This window comes from Pleurodeles waltl, chromosome 1_1, assembly GCF_031143425.1.
Source record: "Pleurodeles waltl isolate 20211129_DDA chromosome 1_1, aPleWal1.hap1.20221129, whole genome shotgun sequence".
Taxonomy (NCBI): domain Eukaryota; kingdom Metazoa; phylum Chordata; class Amphibia; order Caudata; family Salamandridae; genus Pleurodeles; species Pleurodeles waltl.
The window spans coordinates 350,992,773-351,012,795 of record NC_090436.1 but is presented as its reverse complement, the minus strand read 5'-3'; positions in this window follow the sequence as shown (position 1 = coordinate 351,012,795).

Sequence of the window (20,023 nt, the reverse complement as noted above, 5' to 3'; positions counted from 1 at the left end):
ATGCCAATGGCATGGGCACTGCAGGGGCCCCCTAACAGGGCCCCACATTGATTTTCAGTGTCTGCCTAGCAGACACTGAAAATCACGACGGGTGCAACTGCACATGTCGCACACCAGCAACTCCGCCAGCTCCATTCGGAGCCGGCTTCCTCGTTGCTGGTGCTTTCCCGCTGGGCGGGCGGGTGGCCTTTTGGCTGTCGCCCGCCAGCCCAGCGGGAAAGTCAGAATGACCGCCGCGGTCTTTTGACCGCGGTACGGTCTTCTGGCGGTTCCCGCCAGGCGGGCGGCTTCCGCCGCCGGCGGGGGTCAGAATGACCCCCTGTGTCTGGGGCAGGGAAAAGAAGAGGCAAGGTCTTGTGCAATATAATGACTTCCCTTTGAAGTTTGCCTACTTCAAAGGCATAAATTAGTATAAGTGTTGGACTGCTGACCCCACAACTTTAGATTACTTCTGGATCAAGAGGAACCTCTGCCAAGGAGAAGAGCTTGATGCTTGAGGAGGACCTGCCACCATGCCTGTTGCTTTGTTGTGCTGGCTTGCTGCCTGAAGAGGGAAAGAACTAGACTTTGCTTTCTAAAAACCTGGTTGTGAAGATTCTCAAAGGGCTTGGACTGAGCTTGCCCCTTGTTCTGAAGTCTCAGGGACATCAAAGACTTCATCTGCCGGTGTCTGGGCCCTTCTGCTGAGAGTCCTGACTTGCTAAGTGGTGCCAAATCCAGTCCCTGGGTCTTTAGAAGTGGAAGCTGGTAACCTGCCGGGGAAAATCCACGCACCACTGTGTGTGTCAGAAAAATTGACGCACTGCCTGTCCCGCGGGTGAAAATTTGATGCAGTGCCTGCCTCACGGCTGGAGAATCGACGCAGCACCTTTTCTCAAGCGTACCTTTCTCACAGCATGTTGGAATTTTCCACGTATCAACAATGGGCATCAAAATCTTCAACATCACCACACGGACCTGAGTCTGCTTGTCCGTAAATCAACACATCCCTTCCCTGCGAGGAAAGAATCGATGCAATGCTGGCCTGGCAAAGAAAGAATTGATGCACAGCCTCACTTGCGAGTAAGAAGTATCGACACAACGCTTGCTTTTCCGATGCAGGCTCGCCCGTGCAGATTTATTTTTGATGGATACTAGGTACTTTGGCAGTCATTACAACCCTGGCGGTCGGTGTTAAAGTGGCGGTAAGACCGCCAGAGGCCGGCGGTAAAAAATTTGCAATTACGACCATGGCGGAAACCGGCAACAAAGACAGCCACTTTAACACTCCGACGGCCATGGCGGTACAAACAAACAGCGCGCCGGTCACCGCCAACAGACAGGCGGGAGACAATGTATCGCCCACACTATTATGACAGGCCAATCCGCCACCTTTTCCGGGGCGGATTCACCGCGGATAAAAACAAGTCGGAAACAGGAATCACAAAGGGAAAACGCTCACCTCTACACACCCCAAGAGGAACAAGGACGCCATGGACCCGGAACTCCAAATTCTCCCTGCGATAGTCTTCCTGCTCCTCTACCAGGAGCACGAACGCTGGCGGCGAAGACCACCTACGACACAGGGGAGGGGGAGGGAAAAAACAGGGACACACACACGCAACACCCCCACCTTCACCCACTACAACACACACACTAATGCATATCAATACATCACAGTTACACCCCCAAACCCCCCGGAAGAATGCAAAGACAATAGAAAATGAGTGTAACCATTGTAATATATTAAAAGCAAGTAGGCAGAAATATATATATACACCATGTACATAATATATACCAAGCATAGTAGTCCAGGTAGTGCTCTAAGAGAGTCTGTGGAACACTGGGACCACACGGTATGGGCGAGGCCCACACAAGATCCCCGACCATGACGGAGAGAACACTGCAGGGGCATCAGACAACAACTAAACAGGCACCTCAGGGGGAGGGAAAGAGGGGGCACCTCAGCCACTTGAGTGCACAAGGCAAAATCCACGCGGGGGCCACATGCCCACTGTTCCATCCTGGGGAGTGCAAAGCCTCAGTCTCTCAAGTCTCTACAGTGGATGGTTTGCCCACTGTTCAATCCTGGGGAGTGCAAAGCCACAGTCTCTCAAGTCTCTGCAGTGGGTGGGTTGCCCACTGTCATATCCTGGGGAGTGCAAAGCCACAGTCTCTCAAGTCTCTACAGTGGGTGGGTTGCCTACTGTTCAATCTTGGGGAGTGCAAAGCCACAGTCTCTCAAGTCTATACAGTGGGTGGGTTGCCCACTGCCATATCCTGGGGAGTGCAAAGCCACAGTCTCCCAAGTCTCTACAGTGGGTGGTTTGCCAACTGTTCAATCCTGGGGAGTGCAAAGCCACAGTCTCTCAAGTCTCTACAGTGGGTGGGTTGCCCACTGCCATATCCTGGGGAGTGCAAAGCCACAGTCTCACAAGTGGATGACAGTCTCCACTGGTTCTGGAGGGGGCATGGTGCCCAGAGTGCTTCATCCTGCCAAGGACTGAGGTAGTGGATGTCATTCTCCACTGGTTCTCGAGGGGGCATTGTGCCCAGAGTGCTTCATCCTGCCAAGGACTGAGGTAGTGGATGTGAATCTCCACTGGTTCTGGAGGGCTCATGGTGCCCAGAGTGCTTCATCCTGCCAAGGACTGAGGTAGTGGATGTGAATCTCCACTGGTTCTGGAGGGGGCATGGTGCCCATAGTCCATCATTCACCCTGTGACGGACTCAGTTGTGTCAGTGCCCTTGCCGCTCATGGGCCAGCAGTGCTTGAGATGGTGGTGCCCTGTTCAGCGGTGCTTGAGATGGCGGTGCACTGTTCAGCGGTGCTTGAGATGGCGGTGCCCTGTTCAGTGGTGTTTGAGATGGCTGTGCCCTGTTCAGCGGTGCTTGAGACGGCGGTGCCCTATACAGCGGTGCTTGAGTTGGCGGTGCCCTGTTCAGTGGTACTTGAGACGGCGGTGCACCGTTCAGCGGTGCTTGAGTTGGCGGTGCCCTGTTCAGCGGTGCTTGAGACGGCGGTGCCCTGTTCAGCGGTGCTTGAGATGGCGGTGCCCTGTTCAGCGGTGCTTGAGACGGCGGTGCCCTGTTCAGCGGTGCTTGAGTTGGCGGTGCCCTGTTCAGCGGTGCTTGAGACGGCGGTGCCCTGTTCAGCGGTGATTGAGATGGTGGTGCCCTGTTCAGCGGTTCTTAAGATGGTGGTCTCCATTGCAGGGTCTCAGCTGCTGGCGGTCCATCATGGCCCAGCGGGGCTTTTTCTGGCGGTCCTTCATGGCCCAGTGGGGCATTTGCTGGTGGTCCTTCATGGCCCAGCGGGGCTAGTGTTGGCGGTGGCCTCCTGGGCAGGTGGGCTGGTGCTGGTGGTGGCCTCCTGGGCAGGTGGGCTGGTGCTGGCGGTGGCCTCATGGGCTGGTGCTGGCGGTGGCCTCCTGGGCAGCTGGGCTGGTGTTGGCGGTGGCCTCCGGGGCAGGTGGGCTGGTGCTGGCGGTGGCCTCCTGGGAAGCTGGGCTGGTGCTGGCGGTGGCCTCCTGGGCAGGTGGGCTGGTGCTGGCGGTGGCCTCCTGGGTAGGTGGGCGGTGCTGGCGGTCCTGTCCTGGGCAGCTGGGCTTGTGCTGGAGGTGGGCTCCGGGGCATCGGGGATGATGGCGGTCTTCTCCGCTGTGCTGCTCTTCCCAGGCTTTCAGGGTTTCCTGTGGCCCTTCCCCACCCTGAAAGGTGTCACAGCTGACTCCACACTCCCATCAGGACCCCTGGGAGCGGCTTTGGTGGCTGGAGTCTTCCCCCTCTCCCGCCGGGCTCTGGCCAATTTCTGATGCTTCACAGGTGGGGGACTGTCTGTGCTGTGGCTCCGTGCCACAATGGCTGCCCTGGTGGCCGGTGCACTCCAGATTCCGGTGACTACAGGCACCACTGGTTCCGGAGATGTTGTGTCTGAGGTGCTACTTAGGGACCTATGAGACGGACGGGGTGGGAGAGGTGTGGGAAAGAGGTCAAGGTTGAACAGGAAAAGTTTTTTGGAAACACTAGGATGGGTAGCTGGAGGGGGTTTGGGAGTGGAGGAAGAGGTGGTGGTTGTAGGAGGTGTACGTTTGCTGACTTTGGGTGAAGGTGCATGCGCTGGAGGCTGTCGTGAGGTGGATGGCTGTTGGATGGGTGTGTGCCTGCGTTTGTGTATCTTGGGAGTGGGCGTCACAGACACACTGGGAGAGGACACAGGGGACGTGTGAATGGTAGTGGGGGTGGTGACTGCACGTGAGCGGGGTGTGGTGGTGGGTGTGCTGGAGAGGGACGTAGTGGCTGTAGAGGTAGTGCATGCAGGTGTGAGTGTAGACGAGACTGGGAGGGAGGAAGGAGATGAGGAGGAGGGGGACACAGCGGAGGCAGTGGATGTTGGTGTGTCTGCATGTGTGTGATGCTTGCGTGAGTGCCTGTGGGATGTGTGGTGCTTATGTTTGCCAGAGCTTCCCTTGTGTGTTGACGTGTGTGCATGCTGGTCTGTAGGTGCTTGGGATAGGCTGAGGTACAGGGGTTTGTGTCTGGGTGGAGGAAGTTGGAGGGGGGAGGCTAGAGACGGGGACAATGGCTGCCATCAGTGCTGAGGCCAGAGTCTGAAAAGCTCACTGAAGAGCAGCCTGACCAGAATGAATGCCCTCCAGGAATGCATTAGTTTGTTGCAACTGCCTCTCTACACCCTGGATGGCATTCAAAATGGTAGATTGCCCAACAGTGAGGGACCTGAGGAGGTCAATGGCCTCCTCACTGAGGGCAGCAGGGGTGACTGGGGCGGGGCCTCAGGTACCTGGGGCAAAGGTGATGCCCACCCTCCTGGGTGAGCGGCCACGGGGCAAAGCTGAGGGGCTGCTGGGAGGGCGGTGCTGGTAGGGGGGGTGGTGGCTGCACTTGTAGATGTGGGGGGCACAGATGTTGCCGCCACCACATGGGAGCTCCCATCAGAGGACGAGTCTGTGTCGCTGGTGTCGGCTCCTGTCCCCGCCGTGGAGCTCCCCTCACCCTCCGTCCCACTGGTGAACTTTGAGTCCATAGTGCCGCCCTCCAGGGCCATGTGGGATGCAGCTCCCTCGTGGTCCGGTGCCACTGCTCCTCTGCCTGATGATGCTAATGTACACAAGAACAGGGAGACCACAAAAAGGGGGGGGACGACAGAAGAAAGACATGTTGAGTGCATGCATTACCGCTACCGTTGGCGGACACGACAGACACAGAAGCCCCCTGCACTACGCCGCGCTGTTGGGGTCCACTGTTCAATTCCTGGGATATTGCCTACAAGGCTATGGACGACATCTGCACACATAGATGACACAGGGGCATGACTAGGTGTACTTGGCACTCTACAGAGGTGGGGTGGCGTGCCACATGGCCTGCCTTACGGAGGGGCCTTGCCTACGGAACTCGCCCTGGCCTAGGGAAACCCACAGCCCACCTCCCCCACCCAGACACCTCCACTGCGAGCAAAGTCAGCAGAATGAGAGTGTACTCACCCCCTTGTGGCTGCTGTGATGCCCTCAAGCGCCCATCCAACTCCGGGTAGGCAACCGCCAGGATCCTGAACATCAGGGGTGTCATGGTGCCACATTGGGAGGCCATCCCTAGCTGAGCATCCGCCATCATCTTGCTCCAGCGGCGAATGTCCTCCCATCTTTTACGGCAGTGGGTGCTCCGTCTGTGGCAGACCCCCAGGGTCCGGACGTCCTTGGCGATGGCACACCAAATATATTTTTTCTGGTGGGCGCTGACCTACATGAAATGTACAGGGGAAAAAGAGAAGTTATTACCAACTGCACCGTCAAAGTGATTGGCCACCATCCCTACCCTTGCCATGTGGCACATGCATTCACCGTCTTTCATGCACGCAGCACTCTCCCCCCTTCCTTCTTACATCCAGCCCTCTCCACACAGGCATGACCCACACGACATGCTCCCTGTGTACTTACCTGTACTTACCTGTTTGTCTGGAGGTCCGTAGAGTAGCGTGTACTGGGGGAGGACCCCTTCCACAAGTTTCTCCAACTCATCCGATGTGAAGGCAGAGGCCCTTTCCCCAGACACTCGAGCCATTGTCTCTTCCAGACCGAGGTCACAGCAGCACTTGCAGTGTAGGTCCTCTCCTGTCGAAGATCAGGTATCGAGTGATTGAACAGATAGAAAATGGCGGTCATGTCCGCGGTGGTGCGTACCGTCACTGCCGGCGTACATCGTCATTGGCTCCTGGGACCCATAGGGTCCAATGTTAACCAATGCAGCATTGCGCCGCGGTCTTTGACGGCCTACCGCGACGGGGTACATCGCCAGCGCAGTTACCTCACATCCCATTGTCCCACTTTAGAGGTCAGGCAGCCGCCATTTCAGGGGCCCACATGGCTTCATTTTCAACTGTGTCACACATACCTAGGCCTATACTCTACACACATACAGGCCATCTTTTGTGTATGAATGGTGTTCTGTGTAAACTGTGGGTACGTACCTCTGAGTTGTTTGACTCTGTGCTCGCTGTTGTCCTTCATAGGCACCGTCCGCTGGGACATGTGAATAGATGGCGTCAACCTCCGGTGTACCGACCGTTGGTGGACCTGTCGACAATGGAGGAGCGACATGTGATTATCACATACAGGCTTGACTGTGCCACAATCCAGGAACTGTGTTCCCAGTTGGAGCCAGACCTGATGTCAGCAATCCGCCATCCCACAGGAATCCCCCCCTCAAGTGCAGGTGCTGTCAGTGCTCCATTTCCTTGCAAGTGGGTCTTTTCAAACAACAGTGGCCATAGCATCAGGGATGTCCCAGCCTATGTTTTCCAACGTATTGTCCAGAGTGGTGTCTGCCCTTCTGAAACACATGCAGATTTGCCTACAGTGAAAGGTGATTTCTATGCCCTGGGACACATCCCCAGCATCATAGGTGCCATTGATGGGACCCATGTGGCTTTGCCCCCCCCACAGGAGTGAACAGGTGTACAGAAACCGGAAGAGTTATCATTCGATGAATGTACAGATGGTATGTTTCGCAGACCAGTACATCTCCCATGTGAATGCCATGTTCCCTGGCTCAGTGCATGACGCCTACATCCTGCGGAATAGCAGCATCCCTTATGTGATGGCTCAACTCCAGAGGCACTGTGTGTGGCTATTAGGTGAGCACCTGGAAGCAAGTCAGTGGGAATGGTTGTCTGGGTCTGGGGATATCCCTCTTGGTTAGTGCGTGTCTAACAGTTGTCCCTCACCATTTGCAGGTGACTCTGGTTACCCCAACCTGTCATGGCTACTGACCCCAGTGAGGAATCCCAGGACAAGGGCAGAGGAATGCTACAATGAGGCCCATGGGCAAACTAGGAGGGTGATCGAGCGGACCTTCGGCCTCCTGAAGGCCAGGTTCCGGTGCCTCCATATGACAGGTGGATCCCTATTCTACTCACCAAAGAAGGTTTGCCAGATCATCGTGGCCTGCTGTATGCTTCACAACTTGGCTTTGTGATGACAGGAGCCTTTTCTGCAGGTGGATGGTCCAGATGGCTGTATTGTGGCAGCTGTGGAGCCTGTGGACAGTGAAAACGAGGAAGCAGAGGAAGAAGATATGAACAACAGGGACTCAGTGATCCAGCAATATTTCCAGTGAGACATAGGTAAGAGTACAGACCTGCGGGGCGTCCTGTCCACTAGCGCCGGCGGAGGTGGTGGGCAGTTCATCGTCCAGGCTAGTGTCAGGGGCCCCTTGTAGTGCCACAGTGTCCCTCCTGGTGTTCACAAGTTCCTTCAGCACCCCTACAATGGTGCCCAGGGTGGAGCTGATGGTTCTGAGTTCCTCCCTGAAGCCCATATACTGCTCCTCCTGCAGGCGCTGGGTCTCCAGAAACTTGGCCAGTACCGTTGCCATTGTCTCCTGGGAGTGGTGGTAGGCTCCCATGATGGAGAAGAGGGCCTCGTGGAGAGTGGGTTCCCTTGGCCTGTCCGCCCCCTGTCGCACAGCAGCCCTCCCAGTTCCCCTGTGTTCCTGGGCCTCCGTCCCCTGGAACGTGTGCCCACTGCCACTGTCCCCAGGTCCCTGTTGTTGTTGGGGTTGTGGGTTATCCTGGGTTCCCTGTAGTGGTGGACACACAGCTGATTGACGTGTCCTGGGGACGGAGGTATGGGCCCGCTGGGTGGGTGCTGTGCTGGTGTTTCCAGAGGGGGGAAGCTCTGTGGTGGCCTGTGACTGGGTGAGGGGAACCGACTGTCCTGAGGTCCCCGATGGGCAGGGCTGGTCATCTAGATCCAGTTGGACAGAGCTGCTGTCATCACTGTGGGCCTCTTCTGTTGGTGGTGTGGACATGTGTGGATCCTCCTGTCCGGTGACGTTGGGTAGGGGCCCTGCAGGGGTATAAAAGGATGGTTATTACATCTGTGTGTGTCATGGTGTGCAATGGGTGGGTGACCGTGTACCCCAGTGCTTGCATTACTGTGTGGGACCTTGTGTGATGATGGTTTAGGGGGTTGTATGGGTATGTGCTGTGGGCATGCTTTAGTGATGTGTGTCCATGCTTTGCTGTTGCATGCAGGGCTTGGTGTTGGGATGGGTGGTTTGTGATGTTGGGACATATGTGAGGAGTTGGGGTGCTGGGGGTGAGGGTGGGGGTATGTGCTGGCATGCAGGTAGGGTGGGGGATGTAATAATTAGGATTTGTCTTACCAGAGTCCATTCCTCCACCTACTCCTCCAAAGCCCTCAGAATGCAGAATCGCCAAGACCTGCTCCTCCCATGTTGTTAGTTGTGGGTGAGGAGGTGGGGGTCCGCCGCCAGTCCGCTGAACCGCCAGGTGGTGTCTTGTAGGTCGTTCCACCTCTTCCTGATGTCCTCCCGATTTCTTGGGTGCTGTCCCACAGCGTTGACCCTGTCCACTATTCTTCGCCATAGCTCCATCTTCCTTGCTATTAAGGTGTGCTGCACCTGTGCTCCGAATAGCTGTGGCTCTACCTGGACGATTTCCTCCACCATGACCCTGAGCTCCTCCTCCGAGAACCTGGGGTGTCTTTGCCGTGCCATGGGGTGGTGTAGGTGATATGTGGGGTGGAGTGTGTGGTGATAAGTGTGCTGATATGTAGTGGGGTGTTGTGTGAGGTGCCTGGAAGTTCTGTGGGTGATGGTGTTGTGTGCCTGTGGATGCTGTTGTTCTTGCTGGTGCTGTCTCTCTCTGGCCTTCTTTTGGAAGTTTTGGTCGTAGGGGTTTGTGGGTGATGTGGGTGTGTGTTTTATATTGTAATGGGTATGTGGGAGTGGTGTGTGTATGTGTACCAGGTGTGTGTATTTTGAATTGTCCAAAGTGGCTGTGTTTTGTAGATGTGTGTGTATTTTGAGCGTGGCGGTGTGTACCGCCAATGGAATACCGCGGTTGAAAGACCGCCGCGTGGATTCATGGGTCGTGATAGTGTGGGCGTATTTCTGTTGGCGTGATGGTGGAGGTTTTGTTTTCGCCAGTTTATCACTGACCTTTGGTGTGGTGGACTTGTGTGAGTGTCTGACTTTTGGCGGATTCCGAAATGTGGGTCATAATAGCTGTGGCGGAATTCCGCGGCCGCGGCGGTGTGTTGACGGTCTTCTGCACGGCAGTAAGCGGCTTTTACCGCCAATGTTGTAGTGAGGGCCTTTGTGTCTTCACTGATTTCTATGGATGAAGACTCTTTTTACTCTAAAAATTCACATTTTTGCTTATGTATGCTGGATTTTTGTCGCTTTGGTATTGTTTGATTTAGATAAATATTGGCTATTTTTCTAAACTGGTGTGGAGTCCTTTTGTTGTGTTTTCACTGTGTTACTGTGTGTGTTGGTTTAAATACTTCACACATTGCCTCTGAGATAAGCCTGACTTCTTGTGCCAAGCTGCCAAGGGAGTGAGCAGGGTTTATTTGAGCTGTTTATCTCCTTTAACCTGACTAGAGTGAGGGTTCCATCTTTGACAGGGTGTAAACTGACTGGCAACTAGAGACCCCATTTCTAACAAGGATGCACCAAGCTGGTTGTGTGGCAGTGCTGTGGTGTGGTGGTAGATAAGCAGGGTGCTTTGAGGTGCACTGATGGGCGTATTGTGGCAGGTGAAGCTGAAGCGGGTGCAAGTGAAAGGGCCAACAGAATTCACAAGGATGTCTGGGGTTCAGGGCAGAGGCTGGTGACAGTGTAGCAGTGGAGAAGTCATAGAACCAGAGTTCCTGACACTGGACACAGTCCAGGCATGGATGGACACAAATGGATTTGCCGTTGGTGCACTTTAAGCATGCCACTAGCATGGCTGGTATTAACTAGGAGGGGAAAAGGTGGGACCAGAAACAGGCACAAAGGCATAACAGGTGCAACAGAAGTACACAAAAAATAAAAAAGGCACAATAACAGAGGAATACAGGTGAAAGCAAAAGAGGTACAAAAATAGAGGAATGTAGGTCAAAGCAAAAGAGGCAGAAAATTAGAAGAACATGGGTGAAAGCAAAAGAAGCACAAAAAGCGAAGAATGTGGGTGAAGCAAAAGGAACACACAAGAGAGGAATGCTGCTAAAAGAAAAAGATTCACAAAAATGGAGGAAAGCAGGTGTAAGCAAACGAAGCACAAAAAGAACGGGCTGTGAGTGAGAGTAAAAAGTAAAAAAGGCACAAAAGAAAGAAATGTGAGTGAGGGTAAAAAATGCACAGAAAGCACGGTGAAGCAAAAGGCACAAGAAGAGAGCAAAATATGAGAGAATTATAAGAGAGTGCAAGAAGAACAGTGAAAAGACGGTTGGAAAAAACAGAGGATCAGTGGGCGCTAACACAGAATGCAACTGGGTTTGAAATGGCCTAGATTGGTTGGAAGACCAGTCCAGGTAAGTGGGAAGCCTGGACACCTACTCAATGGAGATGCTAAAATGAAGTGAAGCTGGAATGGAGTCCTTCAGTGCTGTTTACTTGGACAACATAGCTATCTATAGTACCAATCTGGTGGACCACTTATTTCAATTCCAAGAAGTGCATCAGGCCCTGCAACAGGCAGCCTGACTATCAAGTGTAGTAAGTGCCAGACAGGGCAGTTTTCTGTCATGTCTTTGGGATACCTTGTGTGTAGGGGTAAGGTGTAGCCACTTCAGGCAAATACAGAGACTATCTTGGGCTGGGAGCCCTCCAAAATCTAAGACAGATGTGAGAGCCTTCCTGGGTATCACTGTATAGTGCAGAGTTTGTCAAGGGATATGGCACCATTGTTGCCCCTTTAATTGTGGTGACTTCCAAGAGACAGCCCAAAAAAGGAGATCTGGCCAGAGGACAGTCAGAAAGCCATTGACACTCTCAAACAGTCCATGTGTACAGCCTGTGTACTCGAGGCCCCTGAATTTTCCCAGTAATTCAATCTGCAAACTGATGCCTAGGAGCATGTCAAAGGGGCAGTGTTATCACAGTTGAATGAGGAGGACCTAATCCGGCTTGTATCCTTCATCAGTAGGAGGCTAATTCCCATAGAACAGAGTTGGAGTGCTAGTGAATGGGAAGTCTATGCTATGGTCTGGGCACTAAAGAAGCTGAGACCATACCTGTTTGGGACTCAATTCCAGATTCAGACAGACCACAGCCCCCTCAGATGGCTCATGAAGATGAGAGGTGAGAATACAAAACTATTAAGGTGGTCCAGCTTCCTACAGGGAATGGATTTCATGGGATAACACCTTCCTGGGACAAACCACTCCAGTGCTGATCATCTGTCCAGGTTTGTCCATCTTAGTGATGAGAAGTCCCAAGATTTTGGGTAGTTAATCCTACTTTCAGCTGGAGAGGACATGTGTTAGACCTGTCAGCTTTAGGGAGGACTTCCCCAAATGTGTTGCCTTCACCTTCCTATTTTTCTGATTTATTTTTTGCTACCCAAAACATAGTAAAATTGGCTTGCACCTAATTGCCATAACTAATTCACGTATAAGTCCCCAGTAAAGTGGTATACCACATACCACAGGCATGTAAAACATGTTGTAGGTTTACCATTGCAGCTTGAATGCAGTTTAAAATTGCCAATTCCTCCTTGCCAAGCCTTAAACACACATTTTGTTAAATATAAGTCACCTCTAAGGTAGGCACCAGGCAGCCAATAGAGCAGGGTGCATTGTATTTAAAACGTCGGGCACTTATTTCTAAGTTTTACAAAAGCTCCTAAAGTCATTTTTCTCTGCTGTGAGGCCTACTTCTTCCCTACGATAACATTGGATCGCCTTAATACATTTAATAAGTGCTAACTTTTTATTAGATGCAGGTAGGAAATTCATGTTTGGTGTCTAAGAAACTGTAATCTAAAATTATATTTTATGGTAAAGTCGGATTTTAGGTTATGATTTTGATACCGTCACTTTTAGAAAGTTTATATTTTCCTGCCTTAGCTATTCTTTGTCTGAAGCTTGTTCCTGGATCACATGACTGGGTTTAGTTGGCTGTACGACTTTGTTTACTCCTCCCAGAAAGCCACACAATAGGGGGTTTAGATGTGCCTGGATGGACCATCACTGAGAGGATAGGGGGCAGACAGGGGTGCAGCCCCACTTACAAGTCAATAGGCTGTGCCCTGCCTACACACTTAGTATTTCATAGTACCTCATTGTTCATGCAGGCATGGGTGCAAGAAAGGTATGAAACTTCAAGCACTTTAAAGGGAATTCTTGAAACACTGCTTCAGAGAAGACTACTGTAGTGACCTGCTGTGACTTCAGAAGACTGCTTTTTCTGCACCTAGAATGACTGCTCTGTTGTCTGAAGCCTGCCTCAAAATTGCAGAGGCCTGCGCTGCTTCTTGAGCCCTGTTCCACTTCTTGAACCCAAGACTACCAGAATGACTCCAAGGGTGAGTTGGCTTGACTCCTGATCAGATCCTCAGGGACAGAAAAGGCTCCAACCATCTTGAAACCACACCTGGGCCCAGCCTGAGTGGGTCTCCACCCTCCAGGTGGTGCCTATCCGGTCCTGGACTATTGAAAGTTGTGCTAAAGGCTCCCAGAAAGTCAAAATCCACATTTTGGGAGTTAGGGAATTTATGGCTAAAAAGTGCTGTGAGAGGAGACCAGGACCTAACTTCTTGTCAATCTGCCCCCAGTGTATTGCAGGTCAACCTGACTTCTCGGCAGCTCCAGCTACATTCTCCTCTGTAGAAGTAAATCCCGTTCACTGGTCACTCACATAAGGAGTATCCAGCCTTGTGGAGCCCTCATTGGCAACTACTTGCAGCTTTGTTCAAATGGAGATTTTCAACTTCCAAAAAAGAAACTAAGGGCCAGATGTAGCAAAGCTTTAGCGAGTCGCAAACAGCGAAAATCGCCGTTTGCGAGTCGCTAAAGCCCCTTTGCCATGTAGAAATGCATTTTGCGAGTCGGTACCGACTCGCAAAATGCATTTCCGAGTCGCAAATAGGAAGGGGTATTCCCTTCCTATTTGCGAGTCACAATGGTATGCATTTTCATTTGCGACCGCGATTGCGGTCGCAAATGAAAGCGCAGTTACCATCCACTTGAAGTGGATGGTAACCCAGACGCAAACGGGAAGGGGTCCCCATGGGACCCCTTCCCCTTTGTGTCTGGCACAAAAAATTATTTTTCAGAGCAGGCAGTGGTCCAATGGACCACTACCTGCCCTGAAAAATACCGAAACAAAAGGTTTCGGTTTATTTTTCAAAGTGAAGCTCGTTTTCCTTTAAGGAAAACGGGTTGCACTTTGAAAAAAAAAAGACTGCTTTATTAAAAAGCGGTCACGGACATGGTGGTCTGCTGTCTCCAGCAGGCCACCATCCCCCTGAGTGCCCCTACTTGCAATGGGGTCGCAAATTGCGACCCACCTCATTAATATTATTGAGGTGGGTCTTTGCGACCCCATTGCGAGTTGCAGAAATTGTCTGAGACACCTTTCTGCATTCCAAATTGCGAATTGCAATTTGCGAGCCGCAGGGACTCGCAAATTGCAAGTCGCAATTTGGAATCTTCCTACATCTGGCCCTAAGATCCTAGTTAGGAGTTCGGCAGTAGGACCACCAGAACTTCAGTATGACAGTGGGGAGGCTGCCGCCAAGCTGGTGGTCTCCCCACCACTGGATTACAATGTTTCTGCTGGGCTGACCAGCAGAAAAAGTGTGACCCCATTGGCCTCGGTCATCACAGGGAGCTGAGACCAATGTCATTGCACACGGCACACTCAGAATGCGCACTGTCTGCTATGGCAGACGTGCACAATTGAGTGTGCTAATAGGGGACCCCCTGCACTGCCCACAACCTGGTCGTGGGCAGTGCATAGACCCCCTGTTTCCCCAACTCTGCCTTTCTACCAGGCTTTTCACGGTAGGGAGCCTGCCATGAAGAAGCTGGGGGAAAAGAAAGCTGTGATCAGTACAGCTGTGCAGAACTCAGCACCGCAATTGTTGACCATGACTTTCACCACCCCCAATCTGTTGGGATTTCTGATCATGGTGGTAGTGGGGGTTTTGTGGTGGCCTGACCACAAGCCTCATAATCTGGTGGTTGGCCTGCCAGATATGCGGCGGTCGGGCCACCAAGGATGCCACAGTCAGACAGTTACAGCACGTACAGCAGTCCTATGGACTTCCGTACTCATAATCAGGCCCAAAGCCTGAAATATTCATCATTATTCTTTCCAGTGGCTCCCCAATGACAACGCCTCCTCCCGGGACACAGCCTTCAGCCTTGCTCCGCTGCACTTTACCTTCTCAGACATTTTCCCATTACATTTCTTCTAAGTATGAAAGTAAGTGCCTACCAGGCCCAATCCACTTCTTGATGTCTGCTGTTAGAGCTATTTCTTACATTAAATAAAAAAATATTATAATCCTGATTCTACTTATTGGATTTTTATCATTTTGGTGTAAAATAATTTATTAAAATGTACTCTATTTGTGTAAATTGGTGTGGAATTTTTCTCGTGTTGTGTTTTCACTTGATTACTGTTTGTTTGCTGCATAAATACTTTACACTTTGCCTCTAAGTAAAGCCTGACTGCATTTGTGTCAAGCTTCCTGAGGGTTAAGCACAGGTTATTTTAGTGACTTTTGTGGTTCAACTTAACAGGAATTGTGTCTGTTGCTTGAGCTGGGTTAACACCCCACTCAACCAACGATCCAATTTCTCACACATGTCATAGGTGATAGCCACTTTTGGTGGGTCTGTTGAATGTGCTTTCTCATTGATGTGAAAGAATAACCTGTTATTTTCACCGGATAGTCTATTTTTAACAAAACCTACCTGTGTAAGGTTAATCAGTTTAGAGATTCTTTTTTTAATCAGGTAGCAAGGACTTTGGCAATTGTGTAGTCAAGGTTGATTACAAAACGGGCCTTTAGTTTTTGGGAAAGGATGGATATTTTCCCTCTTTTGGAATAATCTTTATCACTGTAATGAGCCTGTAAAAAGGGCATCTCCTCACACTAATCAATAAGGTAAATGTTCCTAGGGTAACCCTACCTACTATTGCAGCAGATCATGTGTTCCTTACTGGAAACAATCCAGAAGTGCCCCTCTCTCACTAAATCTGAGAACGAGAAACCATTTTCCACTCTTGCAAAGCCTGTGTGCCCACTCAGAGGATTCACTATGGTAATGAGCAGTCTGCACCTTGTTAATCACTCCAAGCCAGTTCTGGAGGCAGTTCTCCCTTCAAAGAAATTAAGTTCTTGGGCATAGCCTAACTAGTGTCTCCGACAGAAGAACAACAAAACCTCGGCACACCGGGGCCGTTGTCTCAGCACTGGGAGTACTTTTCACACCTCAGTCTATTAACTAACTGCCTACAGAGGTGTCAGGCAGGAAAAAAGTTGTGTTCTAGAAGTCATTTTCCCCTAATATTTATTAAACATCTGACTTTATCACGAAGTTGGGTTTTTAATAAATATTACAAAGTTATTGAATTATTTTTTTAACTTGTCCCTAGCCTGTAATAGCAGAAGTAATAGCTAATATTACAATATTACATTCCAGTGTTTCTCAATGGGCCAGTCAGCCTTTCTACAGTGAAAATAGCTTTCGGGTGTTATTTACTGCATGACATGATAACTTTACATTCTGCATGTTCTCCTTTTAAATATCATGCACCCTGCCTTGAGGGCTGCAAGGCCTACATAGGGGTGTCTTATTACTATTTAAATAGAAGGTTTTTCTTTTTACATGTCCAAAGGGAATATTTTGCAGGTTGTATTGCAGTTTTAAAATGACAGCAGCTAGGCTACAGTAGCAGGCATGAATTCATGTTTGTCTTGTCACAGTAGTAGATGGCACAACAGTTTTGGAGTCCATAGGTGACATTTAACTTTACATGCCATGGGTGTACTTTGGGATCAATCAATGAACCAAACATTGTTTGTAGAGTGCAGCACTGTCCCTACCAGGGGTATCTGGGCAGCAGGGTGCAATGTCTCTGCCCAAGAGCCAGGTCTCAAGTCTCTTTCTGAAGTCTGCCAGTGATGGTGATGTTCGAAGGGAAAGGGGCAGGTCATTCCATGCCTTGTTGGAAATGTAGGAGAAGGGGAGGTCCAGGATGAGTCTGGCTGCCATGTTCTGTATTGTCTGGAGTTTTTTGAGGAGGTGGGACGAGATGTCGGCATTGAGTGCATTGCCGTAATCGAGGTCGCTGGTGATGAGGGCCTGGGTGACTGCTTTCCTGTTGTTCACAGGGACCCATTTGAAGATTCTGCTGAGCAGGTATAGGGTGTGAAAACAGGAGGAGGTGACTATGCTGAGTTGGTGCTTCATAGTTAGTTTGCTGCCAGGATGATGCTGAGGTTACATGCATGGTACTTAGGTGTGGGAGTGCATCCGAATTTGGCTGACGACGTGCTGTGGTCCCAGGTGGATGTGTTTTCCTGAAGATTAGCACTTCCATTTTGTTGGAGTTAAATTTGAGAAAGTTTTCATTCAGTCAGCTATGTTGGTCTTGGTATTGCGGAAGTTGGTCCTGGTGGTGGAGGGGGCTTCTGTGAGCGAGAGGATGAGCTGAGTGTAGTCTATGTAGGAGATGATGTTGAGTCTGGGATCTGACAATGCCGGGAAGGAGGGTCATGTAGGTGTTAAACAGAGTGCAGCAGAGCGATGATCCATGGGGTACCCCAAATATGATGTTCTTGGGTGAGGAGGTGAAGGGAGGCAGTCAGGCGCTCTGAGTGTATCCTGTCAGGAAGGTGGAGATCCATTTGAGGGAGTTTTTGTATACTGATGCTGTAGAGTCTATTGATGAGGGTGTGGTGGGAGACAGTGTCAAAAGCAGCTGATAACTCAAAGAGGATTAGGGCAGATCTATATACTATGACCTTACAGTAAGCTTAAATATGACAATTAGAGTTTAAGCCAAAATCAACACGTTTTATGGTCACGACATCTGCATTAGTTTCTGATTAGCAGTGTCCCAGTGCACAGAGTGAAAAAAACAACAGCACAAACAATGGGGGGTGACTATGGAAAATTATGCACTTTGTCACAAGGAATATTCTCAGAAATCATTGCCCTTTTTATGCTAATGTCCTTCTCAGTCCTGGAGCCAAATGGCTTGCTACACTAGCCAGCAGTGATACTTCCTCACCATTCAGAGTGACAAACTGCGGAAGTTACTGTGAGGTCACCAGAAGTGGTAGTGCTTTGCTATCCTCGGGGTCAACTTGACATGTATTAGCAAGCAGAGATGCCTTACGGTCGTCAGAGTAGGGCATTTGACTTGTTGTTGAAGTCTCTTTCAGGTCCTTAATTCAAGCAAATATATCCCTTGATATATTAGGAGATCTTATTTGCGAAGTAGGAGACTTTGGCACTCGTGACTGCTTTTTGTAATTATTACTAAATATCTGTTGATCACGTTAATCACTTGATAATAATTACGATGGAACTGATGCATCAATTATAATAATGCAAAGGTCCCCTTTCTCAAAAGTATTTGCGCATTTAAGCTTGCCTTACATGCGAAAATAATCTTTTATTGATTGTAAACCGCGTCTGACATTGACAAAGGTCGTTTTACACTTTTAAAAAGATGTATTCACACAAAGAAGGCTTGTTAAGACCACCTTAACAAAAGAAAACATTTATTTTCATGAGGCAAACTACAGCTTTTGTGTCCATTTCAGCTGTTCCCAAAGTCTGTAAAAGAGGGAGCTATAGGTGTAGTTTGAAACAACTTCAAAATCCACAGGCTTATTGTACCTCCTAAAATGCATAGCCAGGATAATAACTATTCATGTATTTAGAGGCATTGTCAGGTTAAATATCATAGGTGTCGTTAGGAGACTCTGCAGGAATATTTATTGAAATTGTTCTTTTGCCGTTCACTGCACAAAGGCATTAAAACACTAAACTAGACTTTTGTGCATTAGTTATGACGCCGCAGGCATTGATTTTCTCATTTGCGTGACAAGAAAGGTAACACTTTTATCTCCGATCTTTGATTACCTCATCAGTAGGAATGGAACATATGATGTACTTCTCATTGAATTTAGAAACTCCTTGATATACGTCCTTAAGTCTCACTCAGTTTATTATCATCAATAAACCACAATAACGTTTACATGTTCTTGTATTATTTTCCTCCATTGCATGTGTTAACTTATGTGATGCGTTCCTAGCCTTAGATCACATCAGTCAGTGTGGTAGTAACTTGCACCAAGGTGCTATACAGTAAGTTTGCCCTCATTCATCAGCACATTACACCATAGAGATAGAATCCACTTACACATCAGTCCTAATGTTCTGTTGTGCACAGCAAACATAAGTGTCTGTGTTGTGACTCTCTATATAAAATGTGGACATTCAATCAATCAATCAATCAATCACTGCATTTGTAAAGCGCGCTACATATCCGCAGGGTCTCAAAGCGCTGGGGAGGGGGGGTGCTACTGGTCGAAGAGCCAGGTCTTGAGGAGTCTTCTGAAGGCCAGCAGGTCCTGGGTCTGTCGTAGGATGGTGGGGAGAGTGTTCAAGGTCTTGGCGGCGAGGTAGGAGAAGGATCTGCTGCCGGTGGTGGTTTTTCGGATGCGGGGGACTGTGGCGAGGGCGAGGTTGGCTGAGCGGAGGCTTCGGGTGGGGGTGTGGAAGCTGAGTCGGTTGTTGAGGTAGGTGGTTCCGGTGTTGTACAGTGCTTTGTGTGCGTGGATCAGGAGCTTGAAGGTGATCCTTTTGTTGACGGGGAGCCAGTGCAGGCCTCTCAGGTGGAGTGTGATGTGGCTGCGGCGGGGGACATCGAGGATGAGTCGGGCCGAGGTGTTCTGGATGCGTTGGAGTCGTCTCAGGAGCTTGTTTGTAATTCCTGAGTAGAGGGCGTTCCCGTAGTCGAGTCTGTTGGTGATGAGGGTCTGGGTAACGGTTTTTCTTGTGTCGAGGGGGATCCATTTGAAGATCCTGCGGAGCATATGGAGGGTGTTGAAGCAGGACGCGGAGACGGCGTTGACTTGCCTGGTCATGGAGAGAGTGGAGTCGAGGATGACCCCCAGGTTGCGTGCGTGGTCCGTGGGTTCCGGGGCTGTGCCTAGTGATGTGGGCCACCAAGAGTCGTCCCAGGCTGATGGGGTGGGTCCGAGAATGAGGACCTCCGTCTTGTCTGAGTTCAGCTTCAGTCTGCTGTCCTTCATCCAGTTGGCTACGGCCTTCATTCCTCGGTGGAGGTTAGCTTTGGCGGTGTGGGGATCTTCGGTGAGGGATATGATCAGCTGGGTGTCATCGGCGTAGGAGATGATGTTGAGGTTGTGTTGTCGTGCGACGTGGGCGAGGGGGGCCATGTAGATATTGGACAGTGTCGGGCTGAGGGAGGATCCCTGTGGGACGCCGCAGATGATCTCAGTGGTTTTGGAGCATAAGGGTGGGAGGCGGACGCTCTGGGTTCTGCCGGAGAGGAAGGATGTGGTCCAGGCCAGGGCCTTCTCTTGGATACCGGCGTCATGGAGGCGTGCTGATAGGGTGCGGTGGCAGACCGTGTCAAAGGCTGCTGATAGGTCCAGGAGGATGAGGGCGGCTGTTTCTCCTTTGTCCATCAGGGTCCGGATGTCGTCAGTGGCGGCGATGAGGGCGGTCTCGGTGCTGTG